The sequence below is a fragment of the Lycorma delicatula genome, chromosome 10, assembly GCF_047948215.1.
Source record: "Lycorma delicatula isolate Av1 chromosome 10, ASM4794821v1, whole genome shotgun sequence".
In the NCBI taxonomy this organism is placed as follows: Eukaryota; Metazoa; Arthropoda; class Insecta; order Hemiptera; family Fulgoridae; genus Lycorma; species Lycorma delicatula.
Window position 1 is genome coordinate 47194534 of NC_134464.1, and position 17656 is coordinate 47212189.

Sequence of the window (17656 nt, forward strand, 5' to 3'; positions counted from 1 at the left end):
CTTAATTATTGACTTCAATATTTGTTATTGCAAATTAAATGTTTATTATACGACAATAGTGTGTTTTTAAATAACCTTGGGAAAGAACATATTCAACTAACATAAATTGGTATTTAATGTTTAAAAACCACCGAAAAGAATTTATTTAACTATAAAGATAGATATTTAATTTTTAAATAACACCAAATAGACATTTAATTTTTAAATAATCTTGGAAATGAACATATTCTACTAATATAAACAGGTATTTATTTTTTTAAAAACCATCGAAAATAATTTATTTAACTATAAAGTTAGATATTTAATTTTTAAATAACCTTGGAATTCGACGTCTAGCGTGCTGTATAAAAACTAAGATTTTCTTAGTAATCGTGTAATTTCCCAGCACAAATTTCGTTGTCGCAGATTAATTTGAAAGATGAAAGGAGAAAAAAAAAGGGGGAAAGGTTAAAAAGGAAGGAGGAAAGGGAAATAACAGAAAGAGGAATGACGGAAGGAAAGAAATATTAAAAGGAGAAATTGATAGAAAGGGAAGAAAATAAATACGGGAATCAGAAAGGAAAATAGTATAAATGAAAATGGAAAAAAGGAAAGAAGGGTAAAATGAAACAAAGAAAAAGTAAAAATGGGAAAAGGAAATGGAAAGGAGAAAAAAGTGAAATGGAAGAAAGAGGAAGGAGGAAAGGGAAACAGAAATGAAGGAAGTAAAGGGAAACGGGTAGAAAAACTGTAGAAAAGGAAGAGGGAAAATGGTGGAAAGAGAAAAGGAATATGGTAAAAATGAAAATGGGAAAAAGGAAAGAAAGGGAAAATGAAAAATATAAAAAAACTTGGAAAAGGAAAAACGGGAAAAGAAACTAGAAAGGGGAAAGGAGATAAAAGAAAACGGGAAAGGAAGAAAGAAAGGGAAATAAGAAAAAGAGAGGAAAAGGAGGTGTAAGTAGTGGAAAGAAAAGAGGGGGTAATGGGAAAAGAGAAAGGGAACGTGGTAAAAATAAAAATGGGAAAAGGAAAGAAAGGGAAAATGGAAAAAAGAAAAAAGGAAAAGAGGAAAACAGGGGAAAGGAAAAACGAGAAAAGAAAATGGAAAAGGGAAAGGAGAAAAAATAAGAAGGAGAAAAAGGTGATAAAGGAAGAGGGAAAGTGAAATGAGGAATGGAATAAGAAAGGGGGATAAAAAGGAGAAAATTGTGGAAAGGGAAGAGAGGAATGGGAGAAAGAGAAATGGAATATGGTAAAAATGAAAATGGGAAAAGGAAAGCAAAGAAAAATTGAAAAAAGAAAAAGGGGAAAACGTGAAACGGGAAAAGAAAATGCAAAAGGGAAAGAAGAAAAAAGTGGGAGAAAATGGTGGAAAGTGAAAAGGGGGAAACATCGTAATAGGAAAAAGGAAAATGGGAAAGGAGGAAAAGAAAAAAGAAACGGAAAATGTGAAAGGGAAAGGGAGAAAGGGGAAATAGAAGTAAGGGTAAAAGGAAAGGTTAAATTTTGTTAATTCCGTAATGTTCATTTTGGTAATGCTTTATGAAACTTTCAATTGTGTTCATTTAATCTATATATATAATTATATATACTCAAATCTAGCAATAGCAAAGCATCTTCGGGTTTGCTAGTATATATATATATATAAAAGGACAATGACAAACTATATTTGTCGTTGTTTGGATATACCAAAGTGCATGATTGAGTTTCAATGAAAATTTAATTGGATCTTGTTTATTTTTATTCTCCTAAGATGTACAATGGATTTTAAATAAATTTAAAACTTTGACTCTTTAATAATATGTACCTAATGGCCATGGTTAAACATATTTTAACTAAAGAATGTTAAATTAGTTTTGAAAATAGCCAAATTATGATTGTTTAAGACAAAGAGGGTACCATTGTTTGATTTTATGTTATTTAATACATTTAAATTAATGAAATTCTATGTAATAAACAAAGCTATGAATTTCATGAAATATTTAGGACATCTTTTTTTTATTTTAACCACAGTAAAATTTTATTCTAAATTATATATAATAAGTAAAAAACGAAAATAATATATTATTAGGACAAAATTTAATCAATTTTTTTATGTTATAATTTTATACTGCATGGAATCTATTTAATTTTACACCTGGAAATATTTCATGTTTTAGAATTTCAAACAAAATGCGTATGAATTTAGGTAGGTTAGGATCGTTGGAAAAATATCAAATTACAACTCAAAAACTCTTTTTTGAATTTACAAATAAATTTTATGCAATTGTTTTTTCGTTAAAATTTTCATAGAAGTTTTGACTGAATATCTTTGCTAAATTAAAAAAACTTTGGCATGTTAATTCTTTTTTTTTCTTAATTCATTATTTTATAAACTTTTTAAAATAATTTTTTATACTTTCTGTTATTCTTAATTTAAAAAAAAAATTAATTAAAATTATACATCTTTATCTTATATATATATATATTTCTATTAAAATTTTCATAAATCTTTGACAACATTAAATAAATTTGCTAACTGCTACTTTTTATTTATTGTTTGTTGGTTGTTTATTTTATATTCTAAATATAATCTTTTTTTTAATCAAGACTGACTTATACCAACTCCCACTAACCAGCACAAGTCATTCACTTTTGATATGGCGAAGCTGCAATGCTATAAATGTAATTTTTTTATGCATTTAAAATTATATATATTAATTTCTCGTCGAATATAGCTACAATAGCCGTATTAGAAGGAAATTTATGGAGATCGTGTCAAAACTGAGGTATCGGAACTTTAGAAAATTTTTACGTTGTAGGGTCCAACTAGTTAATCTCGTCCAAAAAAAAAAAAAATATATATATATATAGGCGTAGAAAGGTGTCTCACTGCTTTTCGCCGTAGATATCAGGATTGAAAAAAAAAACCGATTTTCTTCAAATTTGGCTTAAATATTTCTATATATGAGGCAGTGAATTATTTTTTAATTCGTAAGTGGAAGGGGGATATCACGAAACAACCAATTTCTATTTTCTTAAAAGTATTTTAGAGAAAACTTTATTAAAGCAAATTTGTTATGTACAAAAAATATGTAAATAATCCTAAATTTTATTTTTATAAACATCAATCCTTACCTCTTAAAATTGAAATCTTGTCTTGTTCTATCGCGGTTCGGTTTTAATATTAAAAAAGAAATTGTATTTTATACATAAAATTTGGTAATATATCCTCACATATGTATATATATATATATATATATATATATATATATATAAAGGCTATTGAAAATGTCCAAAATGATAAACTACGGATTTTATTATAAACACAGAAATTTTTTTTGGAAATGTTTATGTTCTTCTTTCATCTCATTGGATGAGATAATAGTTTCATAAAAAACTTTACTCAAGCTAATTTGTTAAACTTAACTTATTAATTAATATTTTTAAAATTCGTTTTCTACTTTCTTGTACGAAGTAATGTATTGTGATCGCGAAAATTTCGGTTTCCAGATTTCAATGGAAATATCCATTTTGACCATCCCCGAATCCATTTTCACTCGTTTCGGCGTGATGTCTGTACATACATACACACATACGTATATATGTATGTATGTATGTATGTATGTACGTACGTATGTATCTCGCATCATTCAAAAACAATTAACCATAGGATGTTGAAATTTTTTATTTAGGACTGTTGTAACATCTCGTTGTGCTTCTTCCCTTTTGATTGCAATCGACTGAACAAAAAAATCTCCAAAAAAGCCCAAAATGCAAAAAAAAATCTGGATTTTGGACTTTTTCTTAACTGCCGTAATAATTAGCCCTCATTGAGAGATTTTCAACGATGTATCATAAGTGGTACTTATTTTCATTGTGCCCGAGTGATAGACAAATGAAATATTAGTTAATGAAATATTTGGATCTTATAACGGGAAGGCATATCGGTTCGAATGAGACTTCATATCCTTTTTTTTTAACTTTTTTTTAATTTAAATATATTGATTTATAAATAATTATTAACATGTGATCGTAAAAAAATTTACGATGAATAATTATTTAAAAACAAAGGAAAAAATTTCAAAAATGTTTTTAATGAAATAAAATCATATGTACTTTTCATTTAAAAAAAAATGTGTAAATGTGTTTCATAAGCGTACAAGAAAGTCATGTGTTGTCCACATCAGATTTTTTAAACTTATTCCCCACCTCTAAAAAATATAATATTCGGGTTTTTTTTGTTTTGTGCATCTCTTTTAATTTTTATTCTTAAAGGTTTTTTTTTCTTTGTCATTAGAAAGGCAATTAAAATTTGTGTAGTATTTAATACGACCTTTGTAATATACCCGGAATACAAAATAAGGATCAATTTTTTCATTACTATCATAAAATTTATACTTTTTTTAAATATTTTTAAACAATTGTTTTTTTTGTTTTTATTAAGGATTACTTTTCTATTAAAAAAAGAAGGTTATCTATATTGTCACTACAGAGCCCTAAACTCAAAATTTCTTTATATGAAATTTGGAAATTTTGATGCATAAATCTTATTTTTGTAATCATTATAATCATTAAAAAAGACTCATTGATACGGGGATCGCAAAGCTTTTAAACATAAAATAAGATTAACACTTTTATTTGGAAAATTAAACGCAAGGTTTTTTCAATGAAGAAACTGTGGAAGCCAGGAAAGTCGTGCAATTCTTTGCTAGTTTTTATTATATGTATATGTATGTTTATTATATATATAGCTTAATCAATAACAAAAAATAAAAATTCTCAAATCTCAAATAAGAAGTTTTAAATTTTTGGATGTACCCAAAACTTTAAATGAAAACGTTTTATGTTTACTGAATGAAAATCTGCCACTCCATTTTTGAGTAATTTATCCCCGACCAAATTGTAGTGACAAGAGTATACCCGTATTCTTGTATCTATACCTAAACTAAAGGAGGTAAAAACAACCAGTCCGCAGACTTCTGTACTATAATGAAAACAAAATATAAAACATAATCTACCCTATAGCATTCTTTAAAAAGATTTCTTACATGTAATGCTTGTGTGATAGTCTAAGATCCGGCAGCTGATTTCTTCAGGAATCTGTTTTTAATGAAACTCGATTTAAATTAATGAATAATGATAATTTAATACTTTACTGCCGGGTTACATAGCAAAAATTAGCCGCAATTACCTTTAATTAATTATATTGTAATTAATTTATTTTAACGAATTGCAACTACATTTTTATTAAGTGAATTAAACGTCATTTGAAAGAAAATGATGTGAAGAATGTAAGAAAAATTGTTGTAAGCCACAACCTGAATAAAGACAATTAATTTTAAACTTCTCATTTTTTTTTAGGTTTTCATTATTTATTACGTAATTAGTAATTAGTTCAAATAAAAGCAACCACTACTTGTGGCCATTTTTTTTTACAGGCAACCATGTTTATCGTGTACAGAAAAACTTAAACTTCCATTTATTATGTAACCTTTTTTGACAAACACGATGAACGTAAACAATTAACAATAACATACCTGTTTATACCAGGCAACTTGGAGGTTGTGGCTTCACTTAAGAAAAAATATAGTTGCTATTCGTTAAAATAAATTAATTAAAATATATTTAATTAAAGGGAACTTCGGCTATTTTTTTCAAGGCAACCCGGCAGTAATGTATTGAATTATTATTAATCATTCATTTAAATCGATTTTCATTAAAAAAATAGATACCTGGAGAAATTAGTTGCCGGATCTTGTATTATGAAAAGTACAGTTTACCTACACAGTATTGTAAAAGAAATACAAAGGAAGATAAAAAATTACTGAATTGCATATTTCTTGTTAATTACATTTTTCAGATATAATTTTTATATAATTCACACAAATTATTAAACACCAGAAAATCAGGAATTAAATAATATCTCATGTTGTCCATTTTAATTTTAAACGTTTTTCTCTTATTTATTTATTTATTTTTTAACCTCCGGGTTCCCAGTTAAGTATTGGTTCAGTGGATGAGATGAATAATTTGTAGCGTGCGTGAAAATGCCATGCCTGAGCGAGAATCGAACCCGGGACCTCCGGGTGAAAGGCCGAGACGCTGACACTCGCGCCACGGAGGCCGGCACTCTAAATTTCTATATGGAATGCTGCAAATAAACTTCTAGCTTACAAGAGAAAAAACTTCTTTTTAAAAGTTAGATTTTATTACATTTCTTTCTATTTAGCTGATGTTTTAATAAAAAATTATTACATTATATATTAGCTGTTCGGAATGAATAATATCAGAATATATTATATCAATAATAGAAGTTGTAAAATGTAATAAACATCTTTTTTTGAAAGAAAATTGATATCCTAATAATAAATGTTATATAGCAGAATAAAATAATTTAATTTCTATATTCAAAAATAAATTGAAAGTTCAAAAAAATAAATAAATAAAAGAAACATTGAAAATTTAGTGTAAAGTAAGACTTTTAATTTTAAAATAGAGATAAAATAAAATGATAAATCCTATTAAAATAAGAATCTATATAAAAACCTAATTTATGTTTAGACCTAAGTTGTGGTATTGCTGAAAAGAATTATTTGGATTAAAACAGCTTCCCTCTTTACTATGAGGAATTTAAAATCATGAACGTGTGTGTATATGTATAAGTGTGTATTGTGTACAAAATTTATCAGCCGGGTTGGATACATCTTAATCCAAGCAAAAGCCGTTCTAGTTTACGACTCACACTTAACATACAGAAGATTGCAACTGTACGTCTGTCTGCAAAAATCCACAATTTCTACATCTCATTCCAATTTTCAATCCTACAAACATTACCAAAAACATTGATTTTATATAATAATAAAACTTCCGATATTTTAAACTTTTTTTTCTTTATTCAATTAATTTTTTTTTTAAATAGACTAAAATTCAATGATTAAAGTAACGTGGATTTTTCATTTCGTTTTTTTTAAATAAAGTAAATAAACTAAAGGAAAATACAGTCTGAATTTTTCAATTTAAAATTCAACAAAATAATAGTAACAACAATTTTGTAATATAAAAATTAAAATTAAAATTTGTTCAAATATTTATTTAAAGGAGAATTTATATTAGTATTAACAAACAGAAATAAAATCTATTCGTATTTATCAATCACGTTAATACAGAATGTAAACGTAAATTCAATCTACAACGAAATATAAATTTGATACGGCCAACATTAATTGTCCTGCCAGTAAAAATAATTTTTGTTTATGATAGAAACATTTCCTGATATTGTATTAAATTTTCAAATATTCATTCAATAATATCTTTGAGTTTATTAATAATAAAAATCATTAATAGATAAAAAAAAATGTAATTAAAAAATGAAAATTTACTTTAAGAAAGCCTATGATTCTACTGACCGGACAACACATTTCAATATCCTTCAATGACTCGGCACTGACTCCAAAACCTTTCATCTGATTAAAGCAAACCTAAAAAATACATCAAGTAGAATGAATTTTTAACCAAAATTTCTAAATCCTTCGAAGTAAAAACTGGATTGACATCAGATAAATTGGACTGGGTGATGGATTGTGTCCTATCATTATTAACTGCGTTCTTGACAAGGTTATCAGGGAAAGGAAAAACGAATTGTATAACCTGAAAATCTTCAACGAAATTCATCTTGGGTACCAAAAACACAATCTCAACACCAAATGTCCCGTTTTTGCCGATGACATTGTTTTACTGTCTGAAAACAGAAACCGTAGTCAAGAAACCGAAATCATTCAAAGGATCAATGCTAAATTTAGCCTCAAAGTTTCCTTTGAAAAACACAATTCTTTTTTTTTGTCTTCAGTCATTTGACTGGTTTGATGCAGCTCTCCAAGGTTCCCTATCTAGTGCTAGTCGTTTCATTTCAGTATACCCTCTACATCCTACATCCCTAATAATTTGTTTTACATATTCCAAACGTGGCCTGCCTACACAATTTTTTCCTTCTACCTGTCCTTCCAATATTAAAGCGACTATTCCAGGATGCCTTAGTATGTGGCCTATAAGTCTGTCTCTTCTTTTAACTATATTTTTCCAAATGCTTCTTTCTTCATCTATTTGCCGCAATACCTCTTCATTTGTCACCCATCTGATTTTTAACATTCTCCTATAGCACCACATTTCAAAAGCTTCTAATATTTTCTTCTCAGATACTCCGATTGTCCAAGTTTCACTTCCATATAAAGCGATACTCCAAACATACACTTTCAAAAATCTTTTCAAACACAATTCATTAGAAATATTCTAATTAATTAAGATTATGCAGAATGTATTGGAATCATCCATAAAATTTCTAAATTTATCAAATTCAAGTACCTCTGGAAAACTCACGTCCAAAATCTCTGAAAAAGAATAGATGAACGAATGAGCACGCAAACTGGAACTCTCGAACCAACTCGCTCAAAACATTTGCAATAAAAAGTGCATCTCTATCTACGTCAAGATCCGCCATTACAAGACCGTTTTATAATTCGAATGCTTGTATGCAGCAAAATGTCTGGGATTACTAACCCGCGACACCCACCAGGAGAAGGCACATTGGTTCGAATTAGACTTCATATTTTTTTTTTATTTATTTTTTTTAATTTAAATATATCATTTATTAATAGTTATTAACCTCCGATTTGAAACAAATTTCAGTAAATAAATTTTGTGTACTTTTCATTTTAAAAATAATGTGTATATGTAATTTAATAGGCGTACAAGGGAAGCCATGTGGTGGTCACATCAGAATTTTTTCTTTAATTACAACTGCATTTAAATGGTAACAATTGGCGCATAAAATATTACGTTGACTTTATTATAATTAAAAAATAACAGTCAATATGGTTTTAAAAAAATGAATAAATATAATGGAGTAGACTACAGATGGCTGAAAAATTAAGTTAGAAACATTTATATATGCAAGAATTATAAGACGGAAAAAACAGTTACATTATACATACATAGAATAATTTCTACTGCAACAGTAATTTAATAGAGGAATAAATAAATATTTATATTTATCCCTCTATAGAAGCAACGTGGAAGTTTTATTATCTTCTTTTCTTCTTTTTCTGTTTAACTTCCGAGAATTACCATTCAGGTATTACTTCAGAGGATGATTGAGGATGATATTTATGAGTGTAAATGAAGTGTAGTCTTGTAAAGTCTCAGTTCGACCATTCCCGAGATGTGTGGTTAATTGAAACCCAACCACCAAAGAGCATCGGTATACACGATCTAGTATTCAAATCCGTATAAAAGTAACTGCCTTTAGTAGGACTTGAACGCTGGAACTCTCGTCTTCCAAATCAGCTGATTTGGGAAGACGCGTTCATCACTAGACCTATCAGGATTGGTTGCAGCTTTATAGTCAGGAATGGATTAGTTAACGTTTTTTTGTCATTAAAATACTAAATGCAAACGCGATCTATTGGATTATCAGTTCACAACTCTAACCCATAGATTTATTATTTAAAATTTAATTAATTATTGATTAAAATAGGATTTCTCATTTAAATGTTATTTTTAATGTCGTATTGTATTACAGCGCAAAACAAGATCTTATAACATCTTGTAATAATTTATAACTCTTATAAACATAAAATAAACATTCAATAATAATATTTTTTTATTAAATTTAACAAAATTAAATAAAATTAAAAACATAATAATGAAAGAATTACTGGAAAAAGACTTTATCAATGGAGAAAAATCATCTTCTTTTCAAATTTAGAAATAAAATGTATTTTTTTTGTGAAATATCTTGTCAATTGATTCTTATAAAATGGAATTTTAAGAGTAAAATTTTCTTTATGATTCTTTTTTGCAGCATCTTCTATGAAAGAAACTTCGGCTGTAATGTATAATTAGAGATTTAATACAGAGAGATTACTGACTAATTTTGTCTGGAATGTTACTCGATTGATGGATTTAAAAAGATATTTATTAAATAAGCAATAAGTTTATTTTAAACGACTGAATGGCTTGTAATGAATAAAATGGAAAATAAAATTCAACTTAAGAATAACATAAAGTTTTGTCTTTTAGGGAAAATCTTATGCTAGTCTTCAGCTAAAGACCAAAAAAGATAAAAGCCAGAAGAGGCTTTCTGGTTCTTGAGGAAAGAAATTTTGAGCTAAAAGTCAATGACACTAACCTGGACTTGAATTAATCTGGTTTTTTTCACTAGAAAAAAAAAAACAGGTTAAATATGTATAATAGGAAATAGATATACAATAATAGATAATAAACAATGTTTAAGCGTTCCACATAATAAGCAAAAATAATAAAAAATTGTTAAAAAACACTTACCGGCCTGATTTCATTTATTATCAACGAATAATCATAAATGTATTATTTATGTAAATGTGATATGTATTACATGTAAATTAAATAGAGCCGGTAAGAGTTTTTAGCATATTTCTTTTTTTGCTTATTATATGGAACGTTTAAACGTTGTTTATTATTTATTATTGTATATCTATTGTACATATATTTATACTGTATTTTTTTTAAAGAAAATTCTAAATTAATAATAGATTTTGATAATAGAAATGTAATGTCTTACCTTTTTTGATATCAGTTTCATTTTCTTAAAAACAGTTTTATTTATATTACAACAATTATTGTTTTTTGAGCGGAAGAATTCATACATTCGGGACTCTTATCGCACAGTTTACAATTTCATTGAATTTTTTTTGGATATCGCTGCGTTTTGTTAATTATTCTTTAATTTTTTTTTTTTTTTTATGAATTGCTGATTGTTATGAATTTATTATTAAAATTTATTGTCTTAGAACAAACAAGTTGAATTTCACGGCAAATTTTTTTTTGTTGATAGTAATATCATTTACTTCATACCATATTTTTCCTTTTCTAATAAAATTCGTATAATGACCTTTACGAATCATAATTTCGTGTTGTAATATTTCACTTATTAATTTGCAAGTGTAACCCTCGATTGTTATCGTTAAATTCGATTTTACCAATCAAATTTATTTATGTTTTATTTATTCCTTTTTTTAATAAAAATAGTATAATCTCTTGTAAACTAATATTTTTATTTTTTTTAAAAAAGTGATGGCAATTAAAAAAACTGTTTTATCTTCAGTACTTTCATTTACATAACACCATTAACCATTAAAATAAGCTGTAGAATACGTTCTTTTAAATTTTATTATTTCAAGTACAAAATCAAGTTTTTGTACCCTACTTAGTACTATCAAGTACTGCTATCTAGCGGAGCGATTCGTGAAGTCACAGTAAAAAAATTAATAAAATGACATATTTGAGTCCCGTGGTTCATCAAATGGAAAAAAAAAACGTTGTCTAACAAAATTCGAGGTAATTTTTGAAAGTATTTTTTATTACTAATCTAATTGAACTGAAATGTAATGTTTTCACGGTTATTATTTTTTCTACATTTTCATTTCACTGATAGGTTAGGTCATGTTTAGAACTGTAAACACATAGTTCATTTACTTCGTCGCCTCTTACTGACGTAGTCAGTAAGTTCTAATGAACTCTGTGATCCGATACACCAAAAAGTTAAGTGTGATTATCATAATAAAAAAAAAAAAATGTTAAAAAAGAATAATAATTAATTATGGCATTACAGATTGAAAATATGTACGAGTAATTTATTTTTCTTGTAAAAGAATAGATGGATAAAATTTGTTATTTCTGATAGCTGGATTTTCTTGTCTAGAAATTATCACAGAAACAATTTTATGTTTCATGTTATGTTTCATAACTCTAATAGTTGTAAATGATCTTCTTGGGCTACAACTTATTCTGAAAAATGATAAAAAGTACCTTAAAGAATATCAAGAAATCATGCCAGGCTTATTAGGGGAAGTAAACGGGGTTTCACAGTGCCGTCATCACTGATTTAATGATACGGTAGCATATTTGGGTACAAGCCCTCCAAGAGGGCTTGTAGGTGCTCAATTCAATAATTTAACCTCTTCATTATATTAATTCATATTGTTTACCTGTCCAGTGAACATCATTACTCTCAGAGAATGCAATCATTACTCTCTTACTAGTGAATTTTGCATCTCAAGTGTTTTCAAATAGTGTAAAGTAATAGATAAATATAATATATCTTTTATTTTTGATTGTTTGTTTAACAGAATAAGTTACATACACTACTTTAACTCAGCAGCACATATAGGACAAATTTTAGATCTGAATAATAGGTTATTCTTTCAAGTTTATGTACAATATTTGTAATAAAGTTCTGGGATATATTTTTTTTGTTAATCTTTCAGGTCAGATTTCATATAAAACCAAAAAAAATTATCCCTGAATTTCGACTTCAATAATTACAGTCTGGCTTAATTTTTTTTTGTCAGCCTACAGTTTTTTTCCTGTTTAGCCTCCGTGAATCACCGTCTGGTATTACTTTAGGGGATGAATGAGGATGATATGTATGAGTGTAAGTGAAGTGTAGTCTTGTACAGTCTCAGGTCGGCTATTTCTGAGATGTATGGTTAATTGAAACTCAACCACCAAAGACACCAGTATATACGAGTCTAGTATTCAAATCCGTGAACACTTACTAAAGAAGCATTTCCAAACCTACCTTTATATAAACATTATTTTTTTTGAACCAAGATAACATGTCCTGAAAATTTTCTAAATTTTACGTGAATCATTCTGTGTAAATTATTCTAATACAGAGATAACATACAACAATCGAACAATTTAGAAAAACAGGACTTTTCTCCAATCTTTTTAACAAAATTAAATATTTCATTATAAAGTTATAAATATTTAAACATAAAAAGAATTCTATTTATATATATATTTTTTTTAACTTCCAAAATATGATTAATTCGCCAAAGTGGCTCAATTGGTAAATTAACCTGAATATACATGCCAAATGACATAACCATAATGGTTACAGGCGATCTGACACGAGTCTCAAGATATTTCCGAAAATTATATATCTTTTTTTTAATTATAGCAATCATTCTATACCAGTTTTATTTGAAAAAATGTGTAGTAAAATAGTTTTCCATTATCTTATTCAGTGAAACAAATATACGGTTACACATAAGGATGTCTAGCCAACCGAAATTCATTTGATATTTAACCCTATAAACAACACTCAATTAACCACATTGCCTAACTCTGTAGTAAAAGATAACTGTACCAATGATTATGTACATGTTTCACAAGATTTTAATTAGGACTGTTAAAAATTAATTACATTTAAAAAAAAAGTTCTTTCGCACTGATTCAATTCAGCAAGGGTTACCAAAAATATATTTTAAATAACGCTTTAGATTACGCCCTGAACCTTTACAATATTTAACTTTAATTACTAAAGTAATTAAAATGTTTATAATACTATCGTAAAAAGATACATACGTAATTCACAATAATAAAAAATCGATGAGTAATATTTCTATCTAAAAAAATTAAAATTTTTTTTAAATTTAACAATCAATTTTTATATCATTAATATTTATTATAATTATATTTATATTATATTAATTCAACTTTTATTTCGAAGACTTCAGGTTTGTATAGAAATAAAAAGAAAAAAAAGAATGTTAAATGATTCTTTCAGTACGTCCGTACCGATTCTTCTTTTGTCCGTTTTAATTAGAACGAATAGAATAGCAAGATAATAAAGTGCCAGATCAACACCTACACAATCCTAAAAATATAATTCTTCTTCAGTCGCCTACACAACTGTTTATTCCAAGACATTTTATTTTATTTTTTTTATAAAAATATTTATTAATTTGATACGCTTTTTAAAATATTGTTCTGTACAAAAATAGATTCATTATTCCAATATCAATATATTTTAATTTTATATATTTTCAACGGACGAACAGTAGGTTATTGAATTCAGTATGTATATATGTGCACACATTTTACTTCCTTGTACGAAGTAAAGTATTATGAAAAATTTTAGGTTTTCAGATTTCAACGAGAATACCATTTTGACCATCCCTGAATTCCATTTTCACTAGTTTCGGCGTGACGTCTGTACGTACGTATGTATGTATGTACATATCACACAAAAGATTAGCCGTAGGATGTTGAAATTTTGGATTTAAGACTGTTGTAACATCTAGTTGAGCACCTCCTCCTTTTGATTGCAATCGATAGAATCAAACGTGTCTAACTAAGCCCAAAATCAAAAACAATTTGGATTTTGGATTTTTTCTTTACTTCAGTAATAAACTCTCATTGAGAGCTTTTCAACGATTATCATACGTGGTACTTATTTTCATTGGTTCCAGAGTTCTAGCCAAATGAAATATTTGTTAAGGGAAGGCAAATCGGTTGGAATCAGACTTAATATCCTCTTTTATCTTTTTAATATTTTTTTTTTTAGAATTTTTAAAAAATTAAATAGATTGATTTATAAATAATTATTAACCTGTGATTGTAAAACAAAAAAATACAATAAATAATTATTCAATAATAACAATAAAAAAAATATGAAAAAACCAGAAGTTATTAATAAAATAAAATTTAATATACGAGGGTTCGTACTTTTAAAAATATGTATATACAATTATTACGTATGTGTATATGTAATAGAGTTGTTGAAACATCTGATTATTTATTATTAATTGAAAATTATAATTTAGAATCATATTATTTTTGGATTTTCTTAGCAAATTCAAATAAAAATTCTATATTTATTTTTTTTTTTTAATTTATTTTATTTAATTATTTGACAGAAAAATAAAATATATTTTTAAATTGAATACAATTTAAAGGATCGTTGAAAACTTTTGGTTACTTGTGTGTAATATGCTTCTTACTAATGTTGTTACGTAATATATTATTTCAGTTACAAAAATACGAATATACTAATATTAGTATTTTTTTGACTTGTTGATTAACTAAAGTTTCAGATTTCTGGTATGTCTTATAAATAAAAGTTAATAATAATTAAACTATTCGACCGTTATCGAGAGGGAGAAGGACAGCCCTCTGTGGAGTTCGTCTGTCAATGCATAGATGGGCGGCGGCGATGAAGCACAGAAACTGGCGAACTCCTGAACTCAAGGGCACCTCTCGGAGCGTAGTAATGCTTGACCGCGGGTCAGGCTCCGGGAGTGGAGGAACGGTGAGAAAGGAGTTTTATTCGGTAGGGTACGGGAACACATAGGCCTTTAATTACACTAGCCGAACACGTGCGAGTCCGACACTCCCCCAATTATGGGGAGTACGTAAATGGTATTTCTCTGACTCATCGAGAACAAAAACAATTCCGTTTAGTCAACTCGTGTATACTTGTTACAAATAATTTTGACCACACGGTGTAGAATAATCAGTTTTTATTATTGGATTATTTGGTAAACAATTCATTTAAAGAGTAATCAAGAGACTTTTAATCTAACGTAATATTTCAGGTAGATTGTTGAATTAATAATTGTATAAATATTTCATGTTGATAAAAAGTAATATTTTATCAATTATATAACTAGCCACTTTATTAAAGAATTGGAGAATCGTATCTCACTTTTAAATGAAATAAGTTTAAATGAAGTGCAGCAATAATGTGTATATGTAGTTTAATAGACGAAAAAGGAATGGTATCCACATCAGAATTTTGTCTGGAGTTTGAATTTGATTTTGGATTCGGATTAAACATCGTTAGGGAATTACAAAGATACACTAATGGCCGCGATCGGCAGTCGGGTTCACCTCAAAATCGCTACCAAATTTAAAATTTTGAAATAATCATTAAGAAATAAATGTGTAAGTTATTAAGTTGGTTCAAAGCAGTAATGTAAGATTTACTAAAATGCATAAAATATACCGATTTTGTAAATTTTAGGTGTAAAACCCAAAAATGGGGTAAAAGTTAACTTTTTAAATTGAAAAATATGCCATAAAATCGTCAAAATCAGAGATAGATAAATTAGTCGTGATATTGTACTTTGAATACCAGTACACTGTTTTAACTTAGCAGCAGAAATAACATTAATAGATCTAAATAAAAGCGTATTGTTTTAAATTTATATCCAATATTTGCAATAAAGTTCTGACTTAATTTTTTTTCAATATTTTAAGGTCAGATTTCATTTAAAATCACTAAATTTAACCCTAAATTCGGGTCCAAAGTATAACAGTCTAATAATTTTACTGAAGGCGCAGAAATCTGGGCGAAATTTTTTCCCAGTCGACACTCACTAACAATGCGTTTCTAAACCATGTTTGTATGAACTTTCTTCGTTATTTTTATTAGTAGAATGTGTCCTGAAAGTACTTAAATTAGCATAAATAGGACCCAAATAAATATTTATTAAAACCATTACAAACTCATTTGCGCCACCTGCAGATTTAAAAAAAAAAAAAAAAAAATTTAATTAAAGAAATGTGTAAGTTTAATTATGATCGATACTGAAAAGAAACTTATGTCATATAAAACTATAAATTATTATTAACGTAATATGTAAGTACTGATTTAATCGGCCATCAAATAATAATAACGTGACCTAAGGAAACATTAAACTTAAAAATTCATACATATAAACTCTAGAAATAGCAATTGCATTAACTCAAATATATTAAACATGTAATATGTAATAATCTGAACTACATAGAAGTAAAAGATAATAACTTTTTTTAGAAATGATTAATAATCTAGAGAACAGAAATAATAATAAAAATGTTCCTTCGGGAAAGTTTTACTAGACTTTTTATTGGTAATGGTTAACCATTATTTGTTTGAACGTTAATGTCTTATATTACTGGATAATTGTCTAAATGTGGTAATAAATATCTTGATATTGAAATAATCAATTTTTATTAAAAATTATAATAGAACGTTTTTTCTCCTACGATTCAATGTATTTTGTTTTAAATAAAAGTCAAATTTCTTGAACTCTTATTCATCCGCAGTTGACGTAATTTACACAAATTTTTGAAATATAACTAAAAAATTTATTGGAAAATGTTATCTTTTTACTCGAAGTTATTACGAAGTTATTCCACGTAAAACATTATATTGTGACACCTGATTATTGTGTTTTACAATAATTTTCAAAAAAAAATGTATTAAATATACACTTCTGGAACTGTTTTATTCAATTTTTAAAATCATAAAACGTATAAAACCATTAAATCACCTAATAAATTGTAGTTAAAGAAATTAGTTGTGGACTCCACATGACTTTCTTGTACGCCTATTACATTACATATACACAATTTTTGCTGCACTTCATTTAAACATATTTCATTTGAAAGTGAGATACGATTCTCCAATTCTTAAAAATGTGGACAGTTACATAATCACATTGTGGTGGAAACCACATTCATCACATTTTTTGGGGGGTGTGCGTATCAGCATTTTATATTAGTTTATATATTAATTTTATTTCACGTCGCTCAAGTAGTTATATGCTCTTCCGGGACATGGCGGACGAGAGCGATTCCAGTTATAGTCTGTCCGGAATCCTTTTAACTCCTTCCCTTGGCATGTTATTGTCGAGGCGTTGGAGTTGAGGGGTGTGAGTGGACAGATATTCAACATAATTAAGGAATATTTAAGTGTGAGAACGGTCACCACATCGACGGATAGTGGTGACTACGTGTTCGTGATGAAAGCGGGGGTTCCGCAGGGATCTGTGTTGGTACCCTTACTTTGGAACATTGCATATGACCATGTATTTAGTTTGCGGTT